The sequence below is a fragment of the Manacus vitellinus genome, unplaced genomic scaffold, assembly GCF_001715985.3.
Source record: "Manacus vitellinus isolate BGI_N305 unplaced genomic scaffold, ASM171598v3 scaffold_41_pilon, whole genome shotgun sequence".
NCBI lineage: Eukaryota > Metazoa > Chordata > Aves > Passeriformes > Pipridae > Manacus > Manacus vitellinus.
The window spans coordinates 2384102-2411596 of NW_021940545.1; positions in this window are offsets into that span (position 1 = coordinate 2384102).

Consider the following 27495-nt stretch of genomic DNA (forward strand, 5'->3'; position numbering starts at 1 on the left):
CCCCCCTCTGCGGGGTTGGGGCTCCCCGGGAGGGGGATGAAGCTGCCCCTTTCCCTCCTCACTCCCCCTGCCCAGAATTTGTGCTTCGTTTCTTTTATTATTTATTTCATTATTTTATTATTTCATTATTTTATTATTTCATTATTTTATTATTTCATTATTTTATTATTTTTTAATGCTTGCTTTGGGGCTTCTGACTTGGCTTCCTTGCAGTCTTATTCCCTGCCTCTGGTCATCTCTCCTGCTTCCTCTCCCTGCTCCCTTGAAAGCTTGTGGATCAGAAAGCAGTTGGTTTTTTATTTCTTTCTTTAGTATTTTTTTAATTCTCCTGGGCAGCAGAGCCGTGGGGAGGAATGTGCTGCCTCCCCAAGCCTAAAATCCCCCAATTCTCTGCCTTCCAAGAGTCTGATGTGAGTGCCAGAAGTCCCTGAGTCACTGCTGGGATGAGGAAAAACAGGGATCCACCTTGTTCCATGGTCTGAGGGGGGGGACCCATGGGGTGCTGGGTGAAATATTGCACAGGGCAGCCTTTGGCAGCCAAAACCTTGGGCCTTTTTTGGGCTGGGAGATACTGGAGGGAAGGAGTCCCTTCTTGCATAATTGTATTTAAGAGTCATTAAAAACTAAAAAAAAACACCTAGCAAAAATAATTTTGAATTTTGGCACAAACCTTTTAAGGGAGTTTTGAGAAATTTGGGGTCATTCACCCCAAAGGTAATATAGAAAAATCAACAGTAATGTTCTGCTGCTTCATTAGTTCTTCTGATATTCACAGTATTTTTTGGAATATTTAAGTTTTCTCCTTTCATTTGGTGTCCAGAAGTGGAGCTGGTTTGTGTTGGAAAATGTGAAAATTATTGTCCTGCAGGAAAAAAACCGTGCTTTGCACAAATCTCCTCCAAACAGCTCCAGAGACATGTGCTGCCCTCTGCAGCAGCCCATCCATCCTCCAGGTCATTTCCCTATTTACAGCCAAACAAACAATAAGAAAAGTGGTTTGTGAGTGTTCTCGAAAGGAAAGCAGAGCGTGAAGTGGGTAATTCAGAAGTGTTTGACCACCTGCACTTGTGCAAACATCTGTAGGTCCTCCAAGTCCTGCAGATTCGCTGTCGGATTTGTGGAATTGTGGCCCTGAAATGGGAACTGTTGAGTGTTGTGTCCGTCAGGAAGGAGCCCTCTGAGCCCTGGAATGTCCAGAGTGGTTGGACATCAAGGGAGCTGTTGGGTGTTGATGCTGGAGAGCAAGGCCAGGGAGCTTGGCTTGGATTCTCCATCCCCTTGGGAATGAGCTGGAGGTGTCCGTTGCATCAACTCATGGAAAAGACAGAGGTCCAGCCACAAGTTGGGAAGGGTGGAGGCTGCAAGGGCTGGGATGGCCCCGGGCATTGGGAAGTGAGTGGCTGTTTGGCAACACAGCTCTCATTGTGTGTGCTCCGTGTCCTCTGGGGCAGTTTTAAATAGCAGCAAGGAAAATCCTGGATATCCCTAAACGGGCACCCAGCAGCAGCATTTTCTCTTCCCTCTTCCCCTGTTTGAAAGGAAAGGGGTGGTCTTGCATGTACCTGATCTCCCTGACCCACAGCCCACATGGAATCCTCGAGGAGGAGGCAAAACCCCCCACCCCAGCAGTCAGGAGGGGGAGAGCCGAGGGAACTCTTTCCTCAGCCGCACAGAAAAGGATTAACCAGGCTAAAAGGTCATAGAAGATTTAGCTGGGCCTTTAGCATCAGTAAGCCAAGAATTATGGGAATTTGATTTACAAATTAGCATAAAGACCTTATTCTAATAAGCATGGAAGCTGAAATAGGTATGTAAAATAAAAGCATACATCAACATCCTGCACGGAGTGTTCCTCATCCCAGAGAATTATTGGCTCGGTCGATGTGGCTGGGATGCAGATAATTCCCAAACTGAGACACAGGCTGTGCTGGTGTGTGATGGAAAGGCTGGATCTGGCCTGGAGACACATCCACAGGGAGGAGAGGCTGGGTATTTCCCCTCGGGAAGGGCAGGATTTGGGATCACCAGCTGGACTGGGGCTACGCGTCCCAGAAGGACTTTCCCTGGGTGGAGGCGGGAGGGGAGACCTTCTGGCAGTTCCTGCAGAAGGGTAATTGCACTAATGAATGTGTATAAGAAAAATTAGGTGTATCGACACCTTTTTGTGAATCCCTGGATTTATTGTTCCTTGGGAAAAATATTAGATGTGGTTAATAGTTACCGTGCAGGTCAATAAAATGTGATATTCACCCCAACAGCAGAAAATGGCTATTTAATAGGTAATAACAGTAATAATCAATACCTCCACAATTAGATAACCCAGTTATATGCAGTACATAAAAGGAGGGGAATGAACTGCAGTTGCTGGCTGGCCGGATTTGGAGTGTGGCTGAACATCCGTCATTCCCGCTAATTCCAGGCGGAGCCGTAAGCAGGTACCAGCACCTCTGGAAATCAGGCCACCACGTGGGATTAACTGGCTAATTTTTAAGCCTCAGTGAAGCAAACAGGAACCTGAGGAGACCTTTGCCACTGGAAAACAGGTTGTGTTGTGCAAAGCCCTGGGATGGCACCCAAAAATGTTTGGGATTTTGGGCTGGGCGGTGGAGTTGCAGGTGGGGTTTTCCACGGGAATTTTTGTGGGAGCATCCCTGCACTGAGCTGGTTACACAGCAGGGGATTGGCAGGATATGGCAAGGACTAAAGTTGTTGTAATGGCTCTATCCAAAAAGTTGCTGTGTGTAGTGAGTAACCTCAGAGTTGTGGGGGACGTGGGCTGGAGTTGGTTTGTGTTGTAGCTACAACAGATTTAGGAGCTCCAGTTGTGGACTGGACGTATGTGAGGTCCCATAAATGCTGACACATATCAGGATGTTGTTTGCTGTTCACAAAATCTAGGTATGAACAAGGTGCCTGTGGTTATTTAAAGTGGGAACGTGAGGAGGCAAAAAAGCATCATGTCATATGTTCATGGCAAAGGTTTGGAGTTGCAGTTTGGACTTGGAGTTGAGCTCTTGGCTTCAAACAGGGTCCAAAATGAGCAAAGTGCTGGATTTTGGGATTCTATAGTGGAAGTCCAAGGTGGTGTGGGACTGCTCTGCCATTCCCACATTTGGGATGGGCCTCCCTGACTGGTCAAGACGAAGTAAATACCATTTGGATAAGCAGGTGGGAGCTGTGAGCTTGGAAAAAACCTCCTCTGGTAAAACCAAACTTCTGAAGCAACACAGGGACCATCCCCCTGTACAAGACTTTGCTGCTGGATGCTCTGGAGGCTGCACCCGGTTTTGGGACATCCTTGTGCTTAGCAAAAGCTACTTTTTCTTTTCCATGTAGGCATTTTGACCAGCATGATAAATAACCCTGGCTCATAGTTTTTCTGCCTTCCTCTGACGGAGACAAGCACAATATTGGAAGTTCCACAAGATTGGAACTGTCTCCTTTGTGTATTTTTCTTGCAGTTTTCACTTAAAAATACCCATATTGTGATTTCCCCCTCCCTTTCCCCCCCCATTTTAGTTTTTCCCTATGGGGAAAAGATTGATCAGTTGACAGATCTGGGTCAGGTTGGTGAGCAGGGCTCTCTGTTTGCTGTGATAAAGTGGGATGGAGGTGGATGGGGAGAGCTCTGCTTCCCATGCAGCTCCAGCCAGACAGAGGGGGGGCACTCCAGCTTTCTCACAGCTTGAGAAACACCTTGTGGGGAGTAAATATTTGGCTGTGCAGATCAGGAAAAAACTCTCATTCGTGTTTGGTTTTGCTTCCCAAACTTCAGTAGTGGCAAGACAGGGCAGGATTTTCCTTGCTTGTTCCCCAGTTAAGGGTCATCTTTCAGAGCAGAGCTTTAAAGAGGGGAAAAGTGAATTTTTTAAGCGTTACTGGTCATTCTCCTTTGGTGGATGGTGGCAAATATCCCGTTAGACTCAGTGGGACCCAAACCTGATCCATCTCAGGTGTTCATGGCAAAGGCTTGGAGCTGCAGCTTGGACTTGGAGTTGAGCTCTGGGTTTCCAGAAGGTGCCAAAATGAGCAAGGTGCCAGCTTTTGGGATTCTGTAGTGGCAGTCCAAGCCCTAGTGCTGTGCCCCATGGCCAGCCAGCATCCTGCACCTCAGCACATGGGGTTTTCCTGCCTTTAGTAGCTTTTGTAGGCAAAAAAACAGGCTGAGAGAGCTGGGGTTGGTCAGCCTGGAGAAGAAAAGGCTCTGGGAGACCTGAGAGCCCCTTCCAGTGCCTAAAGGGGCTCCAAGGGAGCTGGAGAGGGACTTTGGACAAGGACCTGGAGGGACAGGACAAGGGGGAATGGCTTCCCATGGAGACAAGGCAGGGTTAGATGGGATATTGGGAAGGAATTCTTGGCTGTGAGGGTGGGAGGCCCTGGAAGAGGTTGCCCAGAGAGGCTGTGGCTACCCCATCCCTGGAAGTGTCCAAGGCCAGGTTGGACAGGGCTTGGAGCAAGCTGGGCTGGTGGAAGGTGTCCCTGCCCATGGCAGGGAGTGGTGGCACTGGATGAGCTTTAATGTCCCCAAACCATTCTGGGATTCTACGAAAACTCAGGATTACAAGGAATGATCTCTCTGTCACTGCCTCCCCCGGGGCACTCCAACCCTTCCAGCCCTTCCGAGGGTGCTGGTGCCTCCTCCAGTCATCCCACCTCTGCTGCTCCTGGAACGTTTGGAGCCGTGGCCACCTCCCTCCCTGCTCCTTCCCGAAGCAGCACCTTGCTCTTGGTTAATAATAAATCAGAGGTGCTGCCTTTGCTGGGCTCTGCTCTCTGCCGCCGGGAAGGATATCATGGATTTTTGATGCGCTCAACAGTTAATATGTGTAATGCTGAAAACTGTTGTAAATTAATTGACCCCTTGACCCCCTTGTCCTGTTGACTGTTCCCACTAAAGACAGTGTTCAGTTCTTGGCATCCTCACCCCCCCCCGTTTTCCCTTCCTCCAGCTCCCACATGCTTCGCTTACTAATCAGGGGCAGCCGAAAAAGGAGCTGTGGCTCCAAAAAGCTTTGTAGCAGCTGGGTGGGGAATCCAGGATCCCTGGTGGTTGGAGTATTTCCTTTAAAGCACTGATGGAAGCGGACACAGCATCCTCTGCCTTTCCATGAGGACGATGGGGACAGAGGGATGAAGGTGCTGCCAGGCTAAAAGGTCCTGGAGCAGCACTGAGGACCCTCTGGAGGTGGGTGGAAGGTGGAAGGATGTTCAGCACCTCGTGTGAGGCACCTGCTGAGCTGTGGCTCATACCAAGTGCTCACTGTTGGAGCTGTGGCTCATACCAAGTGCTCACTGTTGGAGCCGTGGTGGGTCTGGCTTGGAGGAACGATGGGAGCGGGTGGTCAGCTGGAATTTTATGGGAAATAACAGAAAAAGATCCCAGAATATCTCGAGTTGGAAAGGAGCATAAAGATCATCAGTTCCAACCCCTGCCCTGGGCTGGGACACCTTCCACTAACCCAGGTTGCTCCAAGCCCCATCCAGCCTGGCCTTGAGCACTTCTAGAGATGGGGTCTTTTCCTGGATATTGCTGAGCATGGGGAAACCCTGATTTAGGTTGGGAAGGAGCTTAAAAAACCACAAGTGCTCAGCCCACGGGGCCGGTTCTCATCCTCCCGTGACTCCCGGTGGGAGACAGCAGCTGCTGAGGAGTGGGAAATGCCACAGGAAATTGTGCAACATTAGCAACCAAGCGGAGTGTTTTAGGCTTTTCTGATTCCAAAATGAAGTGGAAAAGTACAATCGCAAATTCCCATTGAAAGTAAATTCTGGGAAAAGCGAGGATCGATTTTTTGAAGCGGTTTTTTTTTCATGTTCAGATTCGGAGCTTTATGTACCAAGTTGGGAAGTGATTTCAAACAAAACAGAAAGAGCTCCGAAGGCCACATTCCAGCGCTATCAAAGAGCCTGGAGTCTCCAGCCTCGTTCCATTTTGTATTGTTATTTCTTCAAAACAGATCCTCTGCTAATGTTTCCATTTTACCAGAAACGGAATTCTTGATTTAAAGAACCGGTTTGAAAGCCAAACCTGACCCGCCTCGCTGGAAGCATGACTAGCCCTCGAAGCAAAGCAAGGTTCATTAATACCATAATATTCTCTCTCTTTTTAAGTGTTTTGGGCTTTTTTTTCCCCCTCTGGTAGGAGTTATCTGGTGAACAGCACTAAGCTCCCGGGTCGGTTTGGGTGGTTTTAGCTTTTATTCCCTTTCTGCAGGACAGATGGTATTTAGAGATCAGAGGGTGCCTCCGTTAGACTTTTAGTTTTCCAAAGTCAATTCCCAAAGCCAGCACCAGCGTTTTGATAGTGGGCCAAGGCACAGGAGAGCAGCAGGGCTGGCTGGCACGAGGTGAATTTGGATTTAGGATGAATGACATCTCTCTTAATGAAGCCCTTTCAGGAACAAAGCTGGCGAGGAGCAGGATCCATGATCCATTAGAGGCTGGGATAGTGGTGGAGCCAAAACCTCCTTGTCATTGAGGACAACATGAAAAAAAAAGTGTATTATTTATTGTTTACTCTTTGTGCCACTTTTCTGCACGTCAGCGCTTCCCATTGTGCGTTTTGGGCTTCAAAACCTGACATCACATTAGACACCGTCTCCAAAGCCCCCAAATAATGCATATAAACTATGATTATTCCTTCTGATCCACTTGTGTTTATGTAAATGGCTGGAAAAGCGGTTTTCAGCTTATTTCGGGAGCTTAAGGGATTCATACCAAGCCTATTATTGAAAAATCAGAAAGTGAAAAGCAACTTCTGAGACGAGGAATTAGCAACTCAATGGCAGCGTGCGTTCCGCGGGATCCGGCTGCGCTGCGGATGGGAATTCCCTCGGGAGTCAAAAACCCAACACGTGGCAACAGGTTGAGGGGCTTTGCAGGGAGCAGGGACTCGGGGGAGGTTTGGGGTGAAGCCAGAGGGGTGAGGGGCTGGAGAGGGAGTTGGGGTGCAGTAATTGGTGGTGGGATTGTGTCAGGTTTTGTGGTGGATGATGGGAGGGCATTGCTGCCTTCAAAATCCACCAGGCACCTGGGGATAACCCTGGCTCTGTGTCCTTCATCCATGAGTGGATCCTGGAAAGGGGCTGACGGTGCTTGGCAGCACCTGTGTACCCCCAGTGTGGCTATTCCTGCTCCTTCCAAGCCTTTTCCCTCAGGAGAGGTGGGATGAGCTGCAGATCCTCTTTGGGCTCCGACCCCTTCCAACCAGCCCTGCAGCAGCTCATCCCTCCTCTCCTGCTGCCGTTTTTTTTCCCTGGTTCGGTCCCTTTCCCCCTTCCTTATGTTAATTTCCCACCTGAGCACCAAGTACTTTATAAATAGCAAATCTGAAATGAATTTCCTAGCAGCAATCATTATCTCCCTCGACAGCCATTAAACATTCACACAAGCAGAGCAAAATGACAAAGGGGATTGATTTTTACAGTATGTTGGGGGGGAGGCAGGAGAAAGGAAATATGTTGACAAGGCTTTTTTTTTTTTTCCCCCTTATTTCCCCCTCTCTCCCCATTCTCCCCTCTCTTCCACATCCCCTGCCTTGAGGAATTTAAGATCACTCTTTTTTTTGGAGGGCGGGTTGGGAGAGGATTGGAGAGGGCGAAGTTGGAAATAAACGGCGATAAATAAAGAAAATAAGGGGAAAACCAAAAAGCAGCAAGCTCTGTTCCCTTCTTCCCTGGAGCAGCGAGCTCCATTCCCTGCTCCTCCAGCCCCTGGAAGCCTCGCTCCCATCCGTCGGCTGCGTACAACTGGTAAACATGAAGTTGGTTCTGTGGCCCCGGCTGTTGAGATGAATATGTCAGAGTTAATGCCTCTGAAGATGGAGGGGTGGGCTGGAGGGGAAGGGGGGGGCCCCAATCTCGGAGCCTGCTCAGCAGAATAAATGTGTTGATGCAATCGTTGGGAGCCGCTGCCGAATGAGGCACTGTAGCTGAAAATTTAACTTTGATTTCAATTTTCATATTTGTCAGCAATAATTAGATTCAAGAAATGTTTTTGCCGCTGTTCTAAAATACTAATAAGTAGGAGCCTTTGTAGTCTGGCTAATGGAGCCTTTTTTTTCCTAGTGGGCTAGAAAAATTCCATTAAAGGGGAAAGTCATACTATATTACCATGCTTCAACATGCATTGACTCCGCTGCCACAGGAATATCTGTGCCAGGAAACAGTGTCCCTGCTTCCAGCTGCTGGAGAGTGGGCTTAGGACTGGTTGGGGCTTCCCAGGGAGCAGGAAAGGCTGGAGGGGACCCCCTACATCCAGTTGGCTGGGGGTGATGCTCTTTGGGGCACCAGGAAGCTTTCAAAGTGCTCGTGGGATGATATTCCAGTGGTGGCCTGGCTCTCAGCCAGCTGGCTCCGGCAGGATTTTTTGGTGTTGCCATTTCCCCTTGGGTTTAAAGCCTCGGATCAATGAGGAATCTCCCCTTGGTCGCTCTGCCAAAGGCAGAGAGCCCCTTGTCTCCCTGCCCACCCTGTGGGGTGGATTTCCTTGGCAGCTCATGCCAGGTTTTATCACGGAGCGATGCCGGCGAGGGCAGGGATATTAAATTTGCTGGCGATACGCACAGCAAATGGGGGAAGCTCTAAGTTGTGTCATTCTCAAGTTACTTCAGCCTATTAAGCAAACAAAAGCACTTGTGGAGTGAGAAATGGAAATGGCCAACGCGGCCCGATTAATCCTGGATGTACAATTCCATTAATAAGCCAGCTTTTAATAGGTGGTTCTTTCCAGGAGCTGCTGGGACGAAGAATTGATGTATTCACTGTAATTGTATTTCAACTAATAGGATCGGGAGAAAATTGTATGGAGAACTTGTTCCTTTGCCACCATTTTCCAATCAGTTGAAATAATGCAGGAGAGCCCAGCAAGGTAATGAGACTTAAATCTAAACAGGAGTATTTTTAATTTCCTCCAGGGGATTTTGGCTTGTGCTTTTGCTTCCCCATAGAGTGAGCAGAAACCCACTCAGTGGGTTTCTACCCACAGCAGCGGGGAGGAGAAGTGCTGGAGGAAATGGGGATCCCAATCCCGATGGAATTGCCCAGTGGCTGGATTCTGGGGCTGCTGTCTCAGCTGGGTGCTGGGAGATGTGGCTGCTGGTGCAGAGCTGTGCCAGGTCTGGGAGCTCCAGCCTCCCTTCTGAATTCTAAAGGGGTGTGTGTCTGGATGCCCAGGAACGGGACTGCCCCTCTGGCATCTCAGCCAGAGCTTTTGTTCCTGTCATTGGCAGGAGAGGAGCCTTCCCCCTCCACAGTCGATGTGGTTCACTGGGAGAGCTCATTAACGAGCCTCAGGTCCTCGCTCCATTCGTCCCATGTTTATTCAGACCCTCCATCCCAGGGCTCTGACACTTTGCTGATCCTCCCTTTCCAGCGAACTCCCACGAAAACCCACCTCCTGCTCTGGGGAGCAAACCCCCCTGTGTGGCTGTGCCTCTGGGTCCCTGGGAGATGCAGGGAGGGATCTGGGCTTTAATCCCCGAGCATCTCTCCAAGAGCTCTTGAAATAGTGATACCCTTGGTACAACACTGCAAATCCCAGGCAGGCTGGGTGGCTCAGCACAGCAGTGCCTTGGGATGCAGATCTCCATAATATCCTTGCAATGGTGGAATAATGCACGTTAAAGCAAAGGAAATATTAACGTAGGAGCTGCCAAAATCCATGTGGCCCCTGATTATTGCAGCTGTGCCTTTGCCAGGAGAAGTTTGCAGCCACTTTTGGTCTCTTCATCGCTGGTTCGGGGCTGTTTGTTTTTCACTCCTCCTCCCTATTTGTATGCAAGCTCTGACCCTGCTTTGGTAAAAGGCTAGAGAGTAAATAGAAAGGGGAGGGGGAAAAAAAAGGCAAGGAAAAAAAAATGAAGGCACAATTCAGCTCAAATCCCTGAGGGAACAGATGTGATTGCCTTCCAGAAATGGCTCCAATAAGGCCAGAAAGGAATATTGCTTTTATAGCTTTTGGGATATAAAACATTTAGAAAATGTGATTGAGTGGCAGTGCCTAATTTATCATTTACCCATTTCTCTATCCACCCAAACAGAGGAGTATCTTCAAATGGACTCACTGCCACTTTTTTTTTGGGCTTTTTGCCTCTTTCCTGTGTGTGACACACATGAAAAGCCATGTTCCCTTGCACGCCCAGCCATGTGCATGCACACACAGGCACGTGTTCCCCCACGCTCCTGGCTCCTTGTCCCTGTGCCTGTGTCATGGATTTATCATCGTTCTGCTAAGCACTCAAACTCCTGTGGCTATTTATAATTAATGCTCAGAAACCTGCCAATCCATTTAATGACACTAGGAGGTCACGGCCTCCCTTATAGCTTCCCATTAATCATCATTAGAACAGTTCTGGGTTTTTTACGTTCTTTTTAAATGTTAATTCACCTTTATAATGCTGCTCTCAGCTCTGACTGCAAAGGGATACTCTGCAGTCACTCCAGACTGTCTTGCGAGTGTGTGCAGGTGAAAGGCGCAGTGGGACAATTGCACTTGATAAAGTCTCTTGGATATCTCCCGCTGGAATGAATTACACTCACAAACTCTGCCAGATGGGATTTCTTCACTGCCCTCTGCTGCCGGCTCCTGGCAGCGATGCTGGCGCAGCTCCCTCCCTCCCGGCTCCATCCCTCGGGTGCCACCGAGCCCCTCGCCATCCCTCCTCACCTGCAGAGACCCCTGCGCTGCTGGGAACCGTAAAATCAGGGAATCCTGGAATGGTTTGGCTTGGAAGGGAGCCTAAAAATCATCTAGTTCCGTGTGGCACGTGGCTCCTGAGTGGAATAAGCTCCTCGACGCTGGCAAAGCCTTGTCTGCTCTGCCAGGCTGTGCTCGGGCACGTCTTCACAGGGCAGATTTCGGTGGTGTAAGGTGGGCTCACACGGGGTTTTACAGGTTGTGGTTGTTGTGTCTCGGTTTGGGTGGAGCATCAAACTCATTCCTCGTGAAGGTTGACAAAAATCCCAGCTCCCAGGGGCAGGGCTGCTCACAGCAGCGAGTCCAGCTCCTCTTCCACGGGAAGCAGGAGCCCTCCAGCGCTTTCCCTGCATCCCAAAGCTCCCTCTGTCGTTGTCACAGCCCCTGGGAGCCGATGCCCTGGCACAGTGGGGGGGATCAGCAGCGATGTCAGGAGGCAGCTGGGAGGAATGAAAGCTCTGGGTGTGATCTGGTACCTTTGGCAAGCAGCAATTCCTCTTCAGTAGCCCTCTCCTGGCTTGAGGGAGCAATCATCCCTCTCCAAAGTCAGTCTGTGCCTGCCATTGACAGGAGCGGTTCCAACGCGGTGTCTGATCCGGGTTGGGGTGTTGATCCTCTTGGGAATGGTTCCACAGTGGGGTGGTGTAAGACATGGTGCTGTGTGAGCTGCTTCTCTGACAGAGCTCCTGGAGACTTGTCACAGGCCTGGGTGACAAACCTGCAGCTCATCCTGTGACTCTCTCTCCGTTCATCCAGGAGGGGAGGAGGCACCACTGACACCCAGCCCGTGCCATGGGAAGCACACACAGCCCCCCGTGGGCTCAGGGTGGGTGAAGGTTCATGCTGACCTTTCTTTTTGGGTGAAATAGGATCGCTCCTGCCCCTCTGGGGACTTCTGGTCTGGGTGAGAGCTGAGCCCAGCCCCGTTTCTCTGAGTAAATACGCCAGCAGCATTTGGCTTAATGAACTGTGGCTTTTAATAAATGGCTCTTATCTTGCTGAAGTGCTGCTAAATTGTCAGGATTTAAAATTAGCCTAATAGATTTGTGGGCGATGTTTTATTCACTGGGTAGTTGGAAGGCGACAGTGAGAGGGGGAGAGATGGCTCCACCCAGTTCTCCCTGAATTATACACGAGTTATTTATTTGTTTGGGCCGAAGGGGAAATGTTCTGGATTAATGTGCGATGCCTCAGCACCTGACTTAATGAGAATTTAGAGACCTATCCCAAACTGATAGTCTCCAATTAATCACTCGGTGGCCCCTCTGCTTTGCTGTCCCGGGGATATATTTTTCATAGTGGTGGTTGGGTTGTGGTACCCACTGTTGCTTTCCAGGAAAAGGGGATGGAGATGGACTAGGGAGGGTTTTGGGTGCTCTGGTGGCTTCCAGGACAACATCTTGCAGCTTTGCTCCATGTTGATGTGGAAACAGAGCCCATATATCTCTGTCTATACCATCTATACCTGTGCAACTTGAGTTCTCGAGCCTGAAGTTGAACTTGCTCAGCTTCTTATATATCCTGTGAACTTCCATGAGCTGCCTTGCCTTAATTTCTTTTGGCAACATGGAGCTGGTTGTGATCCTGTTGACAGTTTGGAGACATATGGAGAATCGAGGCAGAACAGTGTTTTATAATAGAGTGATATGGGAACTGGTTGGGATGAAAGATGCCAGGGAAATGTCAATCACTATCATTATCCTAACAAACTGCTGTACCTGCAGAGATAATAATAATATTTAGCAATTATATGGCACCTAACAAGCTCAAACAGCACAGACTGGAGCTAATTAAAGATCCCAAGACTTCCTTTGGATGGGTGTTTTCCCGAGAGTGTGGACCAGCTTCTCCTCAGAGTCTTTTGTGTGAAGCTAAAGGCACTTTCCCATTTCACAGGTAGGGGAAGGTGATTGTGCTGGAAATGCCCAGTGAGGACTCGCAGTGAGGGTGGTGGGATCAATCTTGGCACTGGATTGGGCTGTTGGCTCCATTTTGAAGAGCGTTGAGTGGCCTTGACTTGATGCCCCAGGTGTCCAGAGGTGTTTAGATGCATTGATGTGCTTATTGCTCGTCCTTTATGAAATCAGGGAGACTTTGGGAGCTGGACACCCCCACGAGGACCCCCCCAGCATCCCGTGGAGAGGCAGAGGGGATGCTGCAGATGGTTTGCAGGGCTGGATGGTCAGGGGGACCTTTTCTCCTGTGTCCTCCTGTCTTGCTGGGCTGCTGCTGTTTCCCTCTTGGTTCATGAATTCTCCATCCCTCTTGACTGAGCTGCATCCCAAGAAAGCTCTCTGGAGGGTGGCACATCCACCAACACCCCAGGTTTGGCTGGGTCATCCAAGATCACAGTGATGGAAAGCAAGACTTCCAGCATTTCCACACTGATGAGGTTCTCACCTCGCCCTTTCCAAGAGCAGCAGGTGAAACCCTTCATGGCTGCTTGGATCCATCTGCGCTCCTTGACCCCTGCCCAGCTCCAGCCCTGGGAACCAGCAGCGTCCCCGTGACACTGTGAAGGTCAGCCTTGGTGTCTGAAGTGGGGCTGGTAGTAGCAATGCACGATGCACAGTGTCAGCCAGAAAGGAAATATTGTATATAAAAGATAAGGGTTTTTTCCCCCCCTTTCTCATGGCAGAGGAACAAGGCACCGGGTTCATTTGGCATTCATAAAGTCTTGCTTTGGAAACGCCTTTAAGTACTGCTGAGGGAGACTTGAAGGAGCGTGTTTGAGAGTCAAATGCACATCTCCTTGGGCTCTCCTTTCATCTGCTTTAAAAAACACAATCTTTTTTTTAATCTTTTTTTTTTTTTTTCCCTTTTCCCCCTCTGTAAAAATACTAATCTTCTCCACCAGCAGCAGACACCCAGGGTGCAGGAGCTCGGCAATTAGCTCAGTGAACAGAACAAGAGAGGAGCAGAGGGAAGGGGGGACTCAGCCAAGGACCAGAGGATGCAAAATCCTGCCTGCTAATTAGGAGGCAGCCCAGGATGGGGCCTGCTTAATTCAGGGGCTAAGTCGCCGTGTATGTCGTCCACCCGGGTGGCAACACGTTCCTCTGTCATCCTCTGGGCTGACCTTTGGCTGAGGGGAAGAGCCAGCAGGGAATTTGGGGCTCGGTCTGGACCTGAACCCACGTGGTGGAAGGTTCAGGGAGGATGAGGTGAGGATCACAGGGTCACGGGATGGGGAAGGTTGGAAAAGACCTTTCAGATCAAGTCCAACCATCAGCCCAGCACCGTGTTCGGCACTAACCATGTCCCCAAGTGCCACGTCCACATGTTCATTGAACCCTTCCAGGGATGGGGACCCCACCACTGCCCTGGGCAGTCCCTTTCCGGGAAGAAATTTTCCCAAAATCCAACCTGAACCTCCCCTGGCACAGCTTGAGGCTGTTTCCCCTTGTCCTGTCACTTGTTCCCTGGGAGCAGAGCCTGACCTGGCTCCAGCCTCCTGTCAGGGAATTCTAGGGAATCAGTAGAGGTTTGTGCACTACCAACAGCAGCTTTGGGAAGCAGAGAGGATTTAGGGACAGGCTGTGACCACAGAACCTGCCTGGGCACCCCAGCAACTGAAAGTTGCAACAACCCAATTTCACAGGTACAAGTTTTCTCCAGTACTTACTCCTGGGGTGTTTTTTTTTTGATCCAGGATGGGCAGTGCCTGGATATACTGTGAGACAGCCAGAAGAACCCCCTTGGTGGAGCTTAATCTCAATTCTGTCACACAGGGGATATGATTTAATTACACTTACATTCTTCATGTAAGAATCACAGGTCCCGTGAGCTGAGGGGTCAGTTTGAGTTCCTCAGAGGAGGCAGAGCTGCCTCCAGTTTGGCTGGATTTCCAACCTAACAACAGTATTCCCAGCTCCAAGCTGGTCACGAGTCGCTCTTGGGAGAAACACGTGGAGGTTTTGGCCCGAGTCCTCCTCGGACTCTTGGCTGACACGTGGAGAGAAGTGTCCATCCTCCAGAGGCTGGGCTTTCCCTGCAGAGTCCTCGTGCTGGATGTCACGTCAGCGCGGAAATTCAGCGGATGATTCCTGTTATCCTCGCAGGAGCTGAGACAGAAGGAGAGAGATGAAAGCAACAAGAGTTGTCATCAGCCAACCCCCTTCAGATTGTGAAGTGTCACATGGGCAGAAGTTCAGCTCAGCCTCTTCTTTTGGCTGGAACTTTCCTCGTCCTTGAAGCCTCTCTCCTTCGCTCTTCACTTGAGGGAAGGGAATTTACTGCGATGAAATGTGTTGTCTTGTGGCTTTTTATGAAAACAGCACATGTCACTGCCCCTGTTTCCTGGAGCCAAAGGATGTGGCTGGATTTCAAAAAGAAAAGGACTGGATGATTTCATTATTGCTAACAACTGTTCCCACCAAGATAAGGGCGGTCTAATCACATTCCCTGTGCAGAAATACCAAGGGAACCAAAAGGGAACGTTTCCATTTGATTTTCCACGTTGTCTTCTGTGTTTTGGTCCTCTTTGGTGCTGTGCAGTGCCAGGAGCAGGCTGGGAGGCTGGGGGGGTTTGGGGGCCAGTCGAGGCCGCAGCAGTGTGGGGGTGTCAGGGTTATCAGGGCTGTCCCAGGTTGGGGCTGCTCTGCCAGCAGCTGCCTTGATTCATGGATTCATTTCTCTGCCTGCAAGCAGGGCTTCATTTCCACATCCCCAGCTCCACTCGAGGAGTCTGAACCGATGATGGAAGCTGAGCACTGAGCAGAGTGGGAGTTTCCAGCCTTTTTTTTCGATTTGCAAATCACCCAGAAGAAAAGTGCCACCTCCCTCAAAAAAAAAAAAAAAAAAAAAAAGAAATCAGAGCTTGTGGCTAATAAATTTGCTTCTCTTAATTACGTTTTGCAGGCTCCTGACGCAGATCCCCCTGAGGACTGATCCATAGCTGCAAATTCCCTCTGCAGTGAGCACGCTCCGTCTTAAAATGCCGGGAGGTGATGTTGACCCAGGGGCAGGGGGAGAGCAGGGCCAAGATTTTGTCTGTGCCCTCTAACACACTCCACTTCTGCCTGCAAGGACTTGGCTGCCCTGAGTCCCCACTGCAGCGGTTCCTGTCGCAGGGAAGGAGCTCTCAAGGCTTTGATTTGCCTCGTAGCAAGAGATAACATTATCATCTCGTCCTTTAATGATTTGAGGACGGGCTATTTTTCACATCAGCTTCTCCATCTCGGTAGCCCTGACTCTGCCGCGGGTGGGTAACGCACAAATCAGCGCGAGCGAGGGGATGAAGTAACTCAGTCTTCCTCCTCACCCTCTCCTTATTTGCGTGCCCCCAGCACTCAGGAGCTTGGGAAAGGCACTAATTGATGGATCCCATCAGCGCAGTCGGCGAGGAGTTGTCATTTGGTGAGCAAAGCGGGGTGTTCTCTGCTGGAGCGGAGGGTCACCGCTTCGGGTCCCAGCAGCGACCACCCAAAGAGAAAAGATGACTTATAATTACATTCGTAATTGAAAGTGATTAATGGTAGCAAAAGAACTTCGAGCGGTTTCTCGTAATTAAGTACTAATTTTAATTCCTTTGCAGTGCCGAGCACCATATTTGCTTTGCTGGGGATATTTATGGCTGCGCCTTAGCACGCTTTAATGTCTTAAAAATACATGTGAAAGTCATTAACATTTTTTTTTGGTGACTGGGTAAACAAGTAAACATCAATTAATTTGTTTACTTTGTATCTTTGTGTAATTAGCGCTCATTATTCCAGATTTTTGAGGATTAGTGTGTTGGAGGATTCGTGGCTTTGAGCAGAGCAGAGGAACCTTTGGTCGCTCCCAAACCTGAGGAGTCCTGCCCTTTGCTCCGGGTCGGTCTGACTGCCTAAAAACTCCCAAAGAAGCGGGAGAAGGAGGCAGGGAACACATCTGGGGTGTTCAGGCTCAGGACATCAGGGCCAAGCGTTGAGCCTGCAGGCAGTGTGGCCTCTCGGAGTCTTGGAGCAGGGCAGGGATCTGTCTGCACACGGCAGATGCTCCCTGGCTGTTGCTTGGTCTTGAAGAACAGAAGTGTCACAAAATCAGCTGCTTCTGCCAGGTTTTGGCTGTCTGGATGTGACACCTTTCAAACTCAGCTGCTGCTCGTGATGCTGCCAGTTGAGAGGTGCTCTGGGCTGCCCTCCCTCTCCCCTTGCTCCAGCTGCCGGCACCATCTCCTCCCCACACCTCCTTGGAGAAGGCTCTTCCCCTGGATCCACCCTGGATCCAGCCTTGACTGGATTTTCAGGGATATATTTGCAGAATTTAATGTTTTTCCTTAATACTATCATTGTTTTGGTTTGGTTTTGAGTCAAAACATGTCAAAGAGTCAAGACATGTCAATCATGTCAAATGGGGCTGGGTTGGGGTTTGACCATGGCCAGGGAGTGGGGGGATGCTGGTTTTTAGGGGACTGTACTTAGGTACAAGCATTGGAGGGACTCCAAAGCGGGCAGAATTCCCATTTTGGGGAGTGTGGGGTATTCCAGAGGCCCTGCCAGTGCCCAGGGAGAGCCACAGTCACAGAACCACAGAATGTGGTGAGTTGGAAGGGACCCATCAAGATCACAGAGTCCAACTTCTGGCCCTGTGCAGGACACCCCAAAATCCCACCATGTGCCTGAGGGTGTCAGGGATCTGCTCTGACTGAAAATATCTTTAAGCCCGACTTTATTCAGCGCTTTTTCAAGCGCTGCAGAACGAGCGTCACGCCCAGACGCGCTCGTGTCCTTCCTGCACCTTGACAAAGTTGTTTTGGGAATCTGTTTCCTGAAAACTTGGTCGTGCTCACATAGCAACACACTGGGCCAGAAAGCACTTGATGGAAATCATGTCTCTTCCTCACCAGTTCCTTGATTCCTTGCTAATGCTTTTCATTCCCTCTTGCTGCTTGAGAGAGCCGATCGTCTGATTAAATTAAGACAGACACAAAAGCAGCTGGCCTGCCAAAGACTGGGATTTTATTAAAAATAATATTGTTTACAGAGTTCTCTCCTTTTATGGCGCGTATAAAACAGCGTGTTCCACCCGAGCAGCCGGCACACTCGCTGCAATTTACCCGGGAAGAGATGGAAAGACATTAAACCTTGCCTTGATGGGGAGTAGGGAGGGCACGGAGGAGAGGGAGGTTGGGGATAAGAGACGGAGCGAGGGCGTGACAGCAAATGAGAGGGAAGGAGATGCAGGAGGAAACAGAAGAGAAAAGGAAGGATGGTTCCCTGTTCCCCACCTCCCCTTCTCCCCTCGCATACCTGAGCTGAAATGAAGCTTTGAGAAAGGAGAGGGATCGTGGAAAAGAGGAGATAAACTAGGGCAGAGAGCTTCAGCTGGGACACAGCCTCCACTGGAGCGGGAGGAGAGCTGCTTGCCCTCCTTGCAATATTCAGGAGCCCTTCCCGGGTGTCCATGCAGGTGGAAAGGCTCCTCCTGTGTGTTCTCAGCTCGTTTGAGGTCCTGCAGATGTTCCATGAGCCCTTGGGCTGGGGTCAAATCAGGGCTGGGAGTGCTTTTTCCTGCCCACCCAAGTGCCTCAGCAAAGAGCTCTCGTGGTTTGTAAATCATTTGTTTGTGGTTTATTCGCCCTCCAGGGCTCTGCCAAGGGCAAAGGAGGGCGTGCAGGGCACGGCACAGCAGTGGGTCGTGGCATGAGGGGCTGGCAGTACAGCAAACAGAGACAAGGAGGTTTTCCCAAGGTCACAGAAGGAGTTTGAGATAACACCCGAACTCGAACCAGGTCCCCACCTCCAGCACACCCTTGACTGGCTAAAAGGAGTTCCTTTCTTGCTTTGGGAGACATGGATGAGCCTCCCTGCTGCAGGAGTGCCCCATCTCTGCTTTACTTTCTCTCTTCGTTCTGTGTCTGTTTGTTTGTTTGATTTGGTTCCAAATAATTAATTGTAAAAACCCATGGCTAATGGTTTGATTGAAGGATGGATGGGTGCTTTAATTAACTTGTGAAAGGATTATACACTTATGTTTTCAGTCTCCCTGACCCCAGCTGAAGTGACAAGGCTTGGACACCCCATGTTTTGAGGGAGCTGAGCACCCCAGGAATGTATGGGATGTGCTGGGAGGGATCAGCCTGGAAAAGCCCCTCGGACCGTGCTGGGAAGATGCCACAGGGATCCTGATTATCGTAGAATATCCTGAGCTGAGGGACCCACAAGGGCATGAGGGTTATTATTCATCTCCCCTTCATGAGTGGGGCCCCAGGTCCCATGGAAGAAACACTTCCCACCCCATTTCCTTGGAGCACGGAGCTCCAGCCCTGTCACAGGGAGCACCTTCTGGTGCTCTGATCATATGCTGGTTTTGACACCCTAAAGGGGTTTGGTGGGGTGAGGGAGGTGTCCCATGAGTTATACAAACACTTTAGAGATTTAATAGACCTGAGCCATGTTTTGGAGTGATACAGGTGAAATCTGGGTTGACCATGAGCCATCTGCCCTTCCTTTATAATATGGTTACCATACAAGCTTCCAAGATCCAGCATGAGAGATGCCTTCCTAAACCTAAACCAGACAAAATCCAGCTCTTGTATCTGATTGGGAATAACCTCAGCAGAGCAGTCTCAGGGCACTGAACCTGCCAAGCTCTCCTGTGCAGGAGGATTTCTGCAAAGGCAGGAACTGAGGAGACGGTGAGACAGAAGCAGGTCTCAGTGGAGGTGGCCCTGTGTCACCCCTCGCTGGCCTGTAGGCACATGGAAGCTTGATGGGTGTCAAAACCTGTATTGATCCCTTGCTCTGAAGGCAGGGAAAGGTTTGGAGCTGTAGCAACAAGTGCTCCAGGCTCTGCAGCTCAACATGTCTCTGTAGTTGTTTGTGTCTCGAGAATCACTGAGGGAATCTTTGAGGGGAGAAGATTCCCCATCCTCCCCACCCTTCCCCACAGCCCATCCCCAAGGCTGACTCCTCCCCATGGTTACTCCACTTCTTAGGACAGTGCTGAGCTAAAAGGTGTCTCCTGCACGGATGTTTTAATGAGCAAATAAACTCCAGGGCCCGATTCCAGGAGGATTAGTGAAGGAGGAAGACTTGTGCAGCTCCTCCACTCCGTAGCTCAGAAAGTTGGGATCAGGTGGGGTCAAATGATTCCCTGACTGAGTCAAAAGTGCTCTGAATATCTCTGAGAGGGAGGGGGCCACTGAGTCACCGGGCAATTTCCCAGCCCTCCCAGTGCAGCACGCTCCAGGTGGGAGCTTCAGCGCTGCTGCTTAAAACAAGGCTGATTGGGCTTGTTCTCTCATGGAAAATGCATGAGAAAAAATGAATTTCCACGCTGGATCTTGGATCAAAAGTTGCTTTTACTCTAAACAAGGCTTTTTTGGCTGCCTTTTAGTAGTGGTGTGTGCCTCTGGAATCCTCCCCACTTATCAGTCCCCCAGCAAGGCACTCGGTTTGATTGCTAATCTGCCTTATTATGTTTTTAAATGCACTCTAATATTTTAGTTTTAGTGGCTTTTTTTTTTTTTTTTTTTTTTTTTTTTTTTATTTTTTGAGGCCAAATCCCAGCTTCTGAAGTGCCTACCTCTCTTTCACTTCAATGGCAGCCCTTCACATTTATCCCAAGGCATAACATGGTCCTTACACCGTTTGAAATTAGATGCACTGATTAGAGCATCTCTCAGCTGCCGCCGCCGCTCTGCACCTCAAAGGACGACTCGGAGGAGAGGCTGGAAGTTGGAGCTGGGAGTATTTCTGCACTCAGAATGTTGTTTCTTAGGACTTCACACTTGTTGTAGCTCCCTACAAAGTGACCTGGAAATAGATGCCTGCTTGCAGGTGGTGAGATGGAGGTGCTGGTGGGAGGTCGGTGATGACCGTGGGCCGTGGCTGGGGGGATGCCCAGGATTAAGCCAGAGAGGAGAGATGATCACACAGGGTCAGGTGGAGTTCTTGGTTTTGCCCTGGATTTTTCAGTAAGGATGGTGAAACACTGAGAAAGGATCTCAGTAAAAATCACTGCACCTGATACTCTGAGTTGAGAGTGGTTCTGGCTCAGCCACGGAGATGCTCCAAGGGCTGGAGCCCCTCTACTCTGGAGCCAGGCTGGGAGAGCTGGGGGTGTTCACCTGGAGAAGAGAAAGGTCCAGAGAGATCTGAGAGCCCCTTCCAGTGCCTAAAGGGGCTCCAGGAGAGCTGGAGAGGGACTTGGGACAAGGGTCTGGAGTGACAGGACAAGGGGGAATGGCTTTTCATGGACACAGGGCAGGGTTAGATGGGATATTGGGAAGGAATTGTTGGCTGGGAGGATGCTGAGGCCCTGGCACAGGTTGCCCAGAGAAGCTGTGGCTGCCCCATCCCTGGAAGTGTCCAAGGCTGGGTTGGATAGGGCTTGGAGCAACCTGGGCTCATGGAAGGTGTCCCTGCCCATGGCAGGGGGGTAGAACAGGATGAGCTTTAATGTCCCTTCCAATCCATTCATTCTCTGATTCTATTCAGCATTTTCTGACGCCAGCAGCAACCTCAGCTCTGCTGCTCATCTCAGAGGTGCTCAGCACCCGTTGCAAGGGGGTGCAGCCCTCGCAGAGCTCTGTCTGGCAGTCAGGAATGTGTGTCTGGAGTGCTGTCTGCAGCCTCGTTAGGCGGCTGCTCCGACTGTAATCGCTCCTGGGAGAGACCTCCCTCGATTTCACACGAGTCAAAGCATCTTGTTGGGGAATTCAGTCACTTGTTCTGAGGGGGATTTATTCCTTTCCCCTCGGTGTTTTCCTGGGGAAGTTGTGTGTGCCACAGGGAGATGTGATGGAGAGGCCAGATGTTGGAGATGTGGGTTTGAGCTGATGGTACCTGGAGGTGCAGGATCCACATGGGGCTTGGCAGAGGAGCATCACAAGTTCTGGCAGTGATGTGTTTTCCCCTTAGAAATACTTTTCCTTTTCTAAATGCTTTCTCACTAGGGGTGCAAATTTAATGTCAGCACTACAGACAGGAGAACTGAGCCCTGCAGGGGAAGGAGAATGTTTCACAGGGCTGGATGGGTCTGGGAGCCACCAGAGCAACTCAGCTTGGGTGAAGGGGCCTGTCTGGGAGGTAGAGTTATGCCCAGGGGTCTGACCTGGGGGTAAATGGTGTGATCTAAGCTTGGAGACAGGCACTTACCCACCACGATAACCTTTCAGCCTCTAAAAAGAATAAAGGCCCATCTGCCCTCTGAGGTGCAGCCCTGAAATGAGTGTGGAAATACATTGGATAGCTCTATTTAATCCAAGCCAGCAGCCACCCTGCTCTTAATGACCAGCCCTCGCTGTCCCTCTGGGTTGGAATGATATTTGTCTGAATTGGTTTAGCTTTTAACCACGGCCAGAAAACCTGGTCTGATTGAGTTGCCTCGGGAAACGTTCAGCGCTCCTGTCAGTCACCGTGTGAGGCTGAGCTGTCATTTTGGGCTGAGCTTCCTCAATCCTCGCCTCCTCAGAACCCTGGAGTGGTGTGAGAGAGAGCCTGTGATGGGCTGGGATGGATGAGATGATTCTCTGGTTAAAGCCAACGTTATTACAGGAGCAGTGAGTGTCCAAACATCACAGAAAGTGGGACAAGAGCTGGGGATGGAGGGACGACGATCTCTCTATCCAGTGGAGCGGGTTGTCCCTGGAAATGGAACATGAATAAGTAATCTGGATAAATAATGGAGCTGTCTGAGCTGTAACAATAAAGAATAAAAGTGCTGAGCATGGCTTGCTGTGATTTGTGGGGTCACACAGTCTGGGACAGCGGAGCCCTTGCTCCCACTGGTGAGCAGGAGCTTGGAGACGGATCTCAAGAATGTCACAGAGATGACTTGTACTTGCCAGTGGGAGGAAACAGTCCCTGGTCCAGTTTATGCTGCTGTAACACGTTCATGGAGCCTGAGAGGTTGCAATATCAGAGCCTGAGGATGAATATTAGGGCTGGTGGGATCCCAGCTCATGTCACCCTGCAGTGAAGCTGGGCACCTGTGGGACCTCCTTCGTGGGTGAAGGTGGTGGAGCCCTTCTGCAAGGGCTTCACGAGCCTTAGAGTTATTCCAAGTTCCCAAAAAATTCTTCTCTGCTGCAAATTAGGCTGTTTTGTTCTGCCTCTTTGAAGGGATGTGGCAAATAATTAATCGCCTCGTGCGTATGATATTTGTGGAAGGGAAGAGGGTTGTCAGTTCCTACTCAACCTTCCCTTTCCGTGACAAAGCAAACCCCAGCATCTTTCATCCTCCTCTGGAGTTGCCTGCATCTCTTCCCCCTTTCATTGCTATTCCCTGGATTCTCCCAGCACTCGTGGCTGGGACGTGCAATCAATCGCAGGGCATCGATCAGAGATGTGTGTCTTGCACTGTGGCACTTCAATTGATCTGAGCAGAAAGGGAACCTCCAGCTGCAGGGTTCGGGGCTGGGAAGGAAGATGACCCGTCAGCACAGGTCAGGGGGTAGGTGAGAATGTGTTTAGTTGCAGTGACTCAACCCTGAGCTTCCCAAAAGCCTGGTGTCCTGGTCGGGCTGAAGTCCTGCAGCTGAGCCCTTGCATTAAACCCAGTGGAGCAAAACGACCCCCCTTTGTCCTTTTTACAACACTCACATTGAGATTTGCCACCTTTTGTAGCCTGGTTGATGTCCCTGTAGCTCGTGGGCTACTCTAACACCGTGGTACTGGAGTTTCTTCTTCTCCTTTCTACACTTGTTTGATTTTTCCTCCCTAAATGTATCACATCACAGTTGTCCCTCTTGGATTTCCTAATGCTCCCTTCCAGAGGAGATTTGAGATTCTGGTCCTACCCTTGGAGCCCTCCCATCCCCTCTCCTCCTGGCTGGGCATCATGTAGGAATTTTAATCAGCCTGCCCCTGGCCCTGTGATGCAAACAGTTAAATGCAAATGTTGGAGGGAGCAGGGCTCGGGACAGACCCTGGAGGAATCCTGCTGTAGGTTGCCCTTCTGGCATGGTTGTAAATAATAGATAAGAGCTCTTTGAGAGTGCTTTGTCAACAGGCTGTTCTCCCTCCTCCCCTCTGCCCCCAGCCCCAGCGATTACATCCACACCGAGCTTCCTCACTTTCCTCCGAGGTGCCACGTGGGACCGGCATCAGAAGCCTTATTAAAGTCAAGGTATATCATGTCTACAGCTTTCCTCTTATCCACCAAGTCTAGTTATCCTGTCAAGGCAGAAATTAGGTTGGTTTGACATGATCTGTTCTTGACAAACTCGTGTTGGTGGTGGATGTGGGTTTTTTTTTCCCTCACTTTATTAAATTCCCGGGCCTTACAAGCTATGATAGTTTCATCGGTTGTTTTAGTATCTTCCCAGTGATTGAAGTCGAGCTCATTGCCTACAGCTCCTGGGTTTTTTTTCCTTAAAGATATGAAGATTTCTTGCCCTCGCTGTTGGCCTCCACCAGCTCCCAAAAAGCAGCAGTGCTGGTGGCTCGGTGATGATTCTGCCCGATTTTTCATCACTCCCTGGAGACCTTCCTCCAGCTCTGCCAGCTTAATTTTTTTTAACCCCTCTTCCCTCCCTGCCCCAGGGAAAGCCATCTCCCTGTTAATGTGCATTTTGGAGCTGTCTTTGTACAGACACAATCACACAGGGCAGCCAAGATCCCTGCAGTGTGCTTTCCTCGCCTGCTTGGTGACAGACCCAACATTCCTTTTCCCTCTCCTTTGAACAAATCCAAGAACCTTTTTGTTCTCCTCTCATGTCCCTTGCTAATTGAAACTTGTTTTGCATGTCAGTGCTGCTGACTTTATCCCTCTATGCCATTGTGATTCTCTTATACCCATCCCTAATTATCAGCCCTTGTTTCCATATTTTTTTTTCATGATTCCTTTTTTTATTCCCAGGTCTTTTAATGGCTCCAGATTCAACCACAGCAGCCTCTTGCTATGCTTCCTACCTTCCCTTTGCATGGGGATAGCCTGCTATTGTGTGTGTAATACAGTCTCTCAGGTTATTTTCCCAGGAGACCCCATCTACCAGCTTCCTGAATTTTTTGAAATCTACCTTTTGAAGTCCATTATCTGTATTCCATGGCTTTCCATTGGGCTGTGAACTCGATCTCTCACCCAAATTACCTTCTCCTTTAAAGCCTGCAGTCTGTCTTTGCTAGGCAGGAATCTCAGGCTTTTCCCTGTGCCTTCCCGAGTACTTCCCTTGGACATGGGCTTGAGGGACTGTGTTTGTGCTTCAAGTACCATGTGTCCTTCTGTCCCTTGGTTCTTGGTAGGATAAGGGCTTCCCAGGGATGGAATCCCATTCCCTTGGCTCTCAGCCTCTCCATACTCTCCTTCTTTCATTTTGAGCTGGGAGCTCTCCTGGTTGTGTTCTGCTCCAGATGAGGATATTGGGCACTTTGTTGGCATCCTGGTCACTTCAGCTGTTGCCCAAACCGTGTGGCACATTCCTCATGTGTCCAGCTCCTTGTAGGAAGGACTGGATGACTTCCCAAGCCTCCTGCATCAGTGCCCTGTGAACACAAGGTTTTGGTGGCTGTGACAAACCCCAGGGGCTGTGACAGGACCTGGACATGCTGCTTGTCACCGAGCCAGTGACTGTCAGAGCTGAGAAGGCAAAAATATCTTACACTTGACTCTGAACTTTAAGGCAGCAGATTTGGGTAAGCAAATCCCATCCTTCCTAAGGAAGATGTGTGGGGCTGCCTTGTCCGAGACCTTTAAATGTCAATAAAGGAATTCTGCACAGCCCACAAATCTTGGTGGGGAGCTGGCAGGGACTGCAGTGCTGGGAGAACTGCCTGACTCTGGAGCTACTGCTGGCTTAGAGTGGGGACAAAGACCTGGGGAGTAGCTGCAGTCATGAGCTGAGGGGTCGCAGCAGGGCGTGCTGATGGTGGCTGGAGCAGATCCATCTGCTTCAGTGAAGCAGGGGAGGTTTAGATTGGATATTAGGAAGGAATTCTTCCCTGTGAGGATGGGGAGGCCATGCACAGATTGCCCAGAGAAGCTGTGACTGGCCCAACCCTGGGAGTGTCCAAGGCCAGGTTGGACAGGTCTTGGAGCAACCTGGGCTAGTGGAAGGGGGAATGAGATGAGCTTTAAGGTTCCTTCCAACCCAAACCATTCTGGGATTCTATGACTGGATGGTTTCTGTGGAGAGAGTATGTGGAGTCCCCTTTCCCATGGGATTTGTGGTAGCTTTTTGACAGCAGGAAAAGCCAGGCTGTTGCAGCTCAAGAGTGGTTCTCACAGGGCCTGGATGCACACGTGGAGGTGCTGCAGAGTGGCTGGATGGCATCAAGAGGCACTCAGTGAAGTCTGAGTCTGCAACAACAGACCCAGGCTGAAATATCTCAGGAAAACAACCCTATTCCCTTCAAGTTTAGTATCAGAATAAGGGATTTACCTCTCCAGCAGTGGCTGAGAAACCACCACGGCATGTGCTTTGCTTGTGCTGGCACCAACTGTGGTGGAATTAAACCCTGGCTGGCTCCTGTGCTGGGTTGGTGTTAAACACAGGGATTTTGGGCCTGAACCTCTCCCCATCTGCTCTTTGTAGCGTGGAAGGCTGGTGCCTGACAAGCCACCCACAGAAGATGCAATTTGGCATCTCCATGGAGGTCATGGAGCTGGAGCTGGTGGCAGCAGGGCTGTGAGTGCCACAGGGGTGTCCCCACGTGCCAACACAGTGGCAGTGAACACATGGGCTCACTGACAGATGCCTTCCCAAAACAGGCTGTCGTGTCCTCGGGGATGTGTCCCCAGTGCCCAGTTGTGACAGCTGCATGTGCTGCTGCAGGGGAGGCACAGACACGGGCTTGGAGCTGGAAAACACATCCCAGAGCAGCCCAGGCAGATGTACCACAGGGTGGGCTGGCCCTGCTGGGTCCTGCAAAGCCCCCTTGGACCTCTCCTCTCTGTCACAGAACTGCAGTGCCTCTCGTGAGGATATTAAATTTAATGAATGTCCAGAAATTATCATATCTGGGAAACACTCATTAATCTCTGTCTTCCTCCCTGGGTTTTATTGTCTTCCCCTCTTGTGAGCCCTCCTCTGCTGTGGCCCTTTCTCTCAATTCATGTCATCTTCTTTCCACCCAGGTTTTGCCTCCCAGCCCTTTTGGCTTCCACTAGACCAGATTGCTCCAAGCCCTGTCCAGCCTGGCCTGGAGCACTTCCACAGATCTCTGTGGCCATTTGCAATGGATTACTTGAAGTATTTAGGTATTTATTTGGATACTTCAACCAGTACAGCAGCATGTGCAGTGGTCTGTAAGGAAAGGCTCTGGCTAACTGAGGAATAGCTTTGGATGAAAAGATCCAAGCTCCATCCATCCCCTCCGGCCACACTGGTGGAGCACTGGGGACGAGTGGCTCCAAGCCTATTCTTGGATGTTTCCAAGAATGTTCCCAAGGCATCCACCACCACCTCTCTGGGAAAACCATTCCAGTGTTTCACCACCCTCATCACAAAACCCTTCTTTCTACTATCACACACACCATGGACTGTCCCTGCTGCCATGGCCAGCCCGGCACAGCTTCACCCCTGCACGGGGGCTCCTGCCGCTTTGCAACATCCCTTCCCTGGAAGTTTTCCTGGCTGCTGAGCACTCTGATTTGTAGAAGCTGAGCAAAACAGGCTTCTTAACTTAATGAGCAAACTAATTTGTCAGGCGGGGCCGTGGTGTTTCCCTCTGCAGTGCGGGTCCTCTCTGCCAGCGCCGCACAGCTCGGGAACGGCACGGTTGGGAATAGCCCGGCCCCATCAGCTGGGCTCTAATTTGGCACCAAGGCTCCTTCCACCACACCAAGATTTTTTTGTTTAATAAAGCATAAGACTGAACAGTTTGCTCTCACTCGTAGGTTTTGAAATACGCATTTAATTTGGGCTTAATGAGG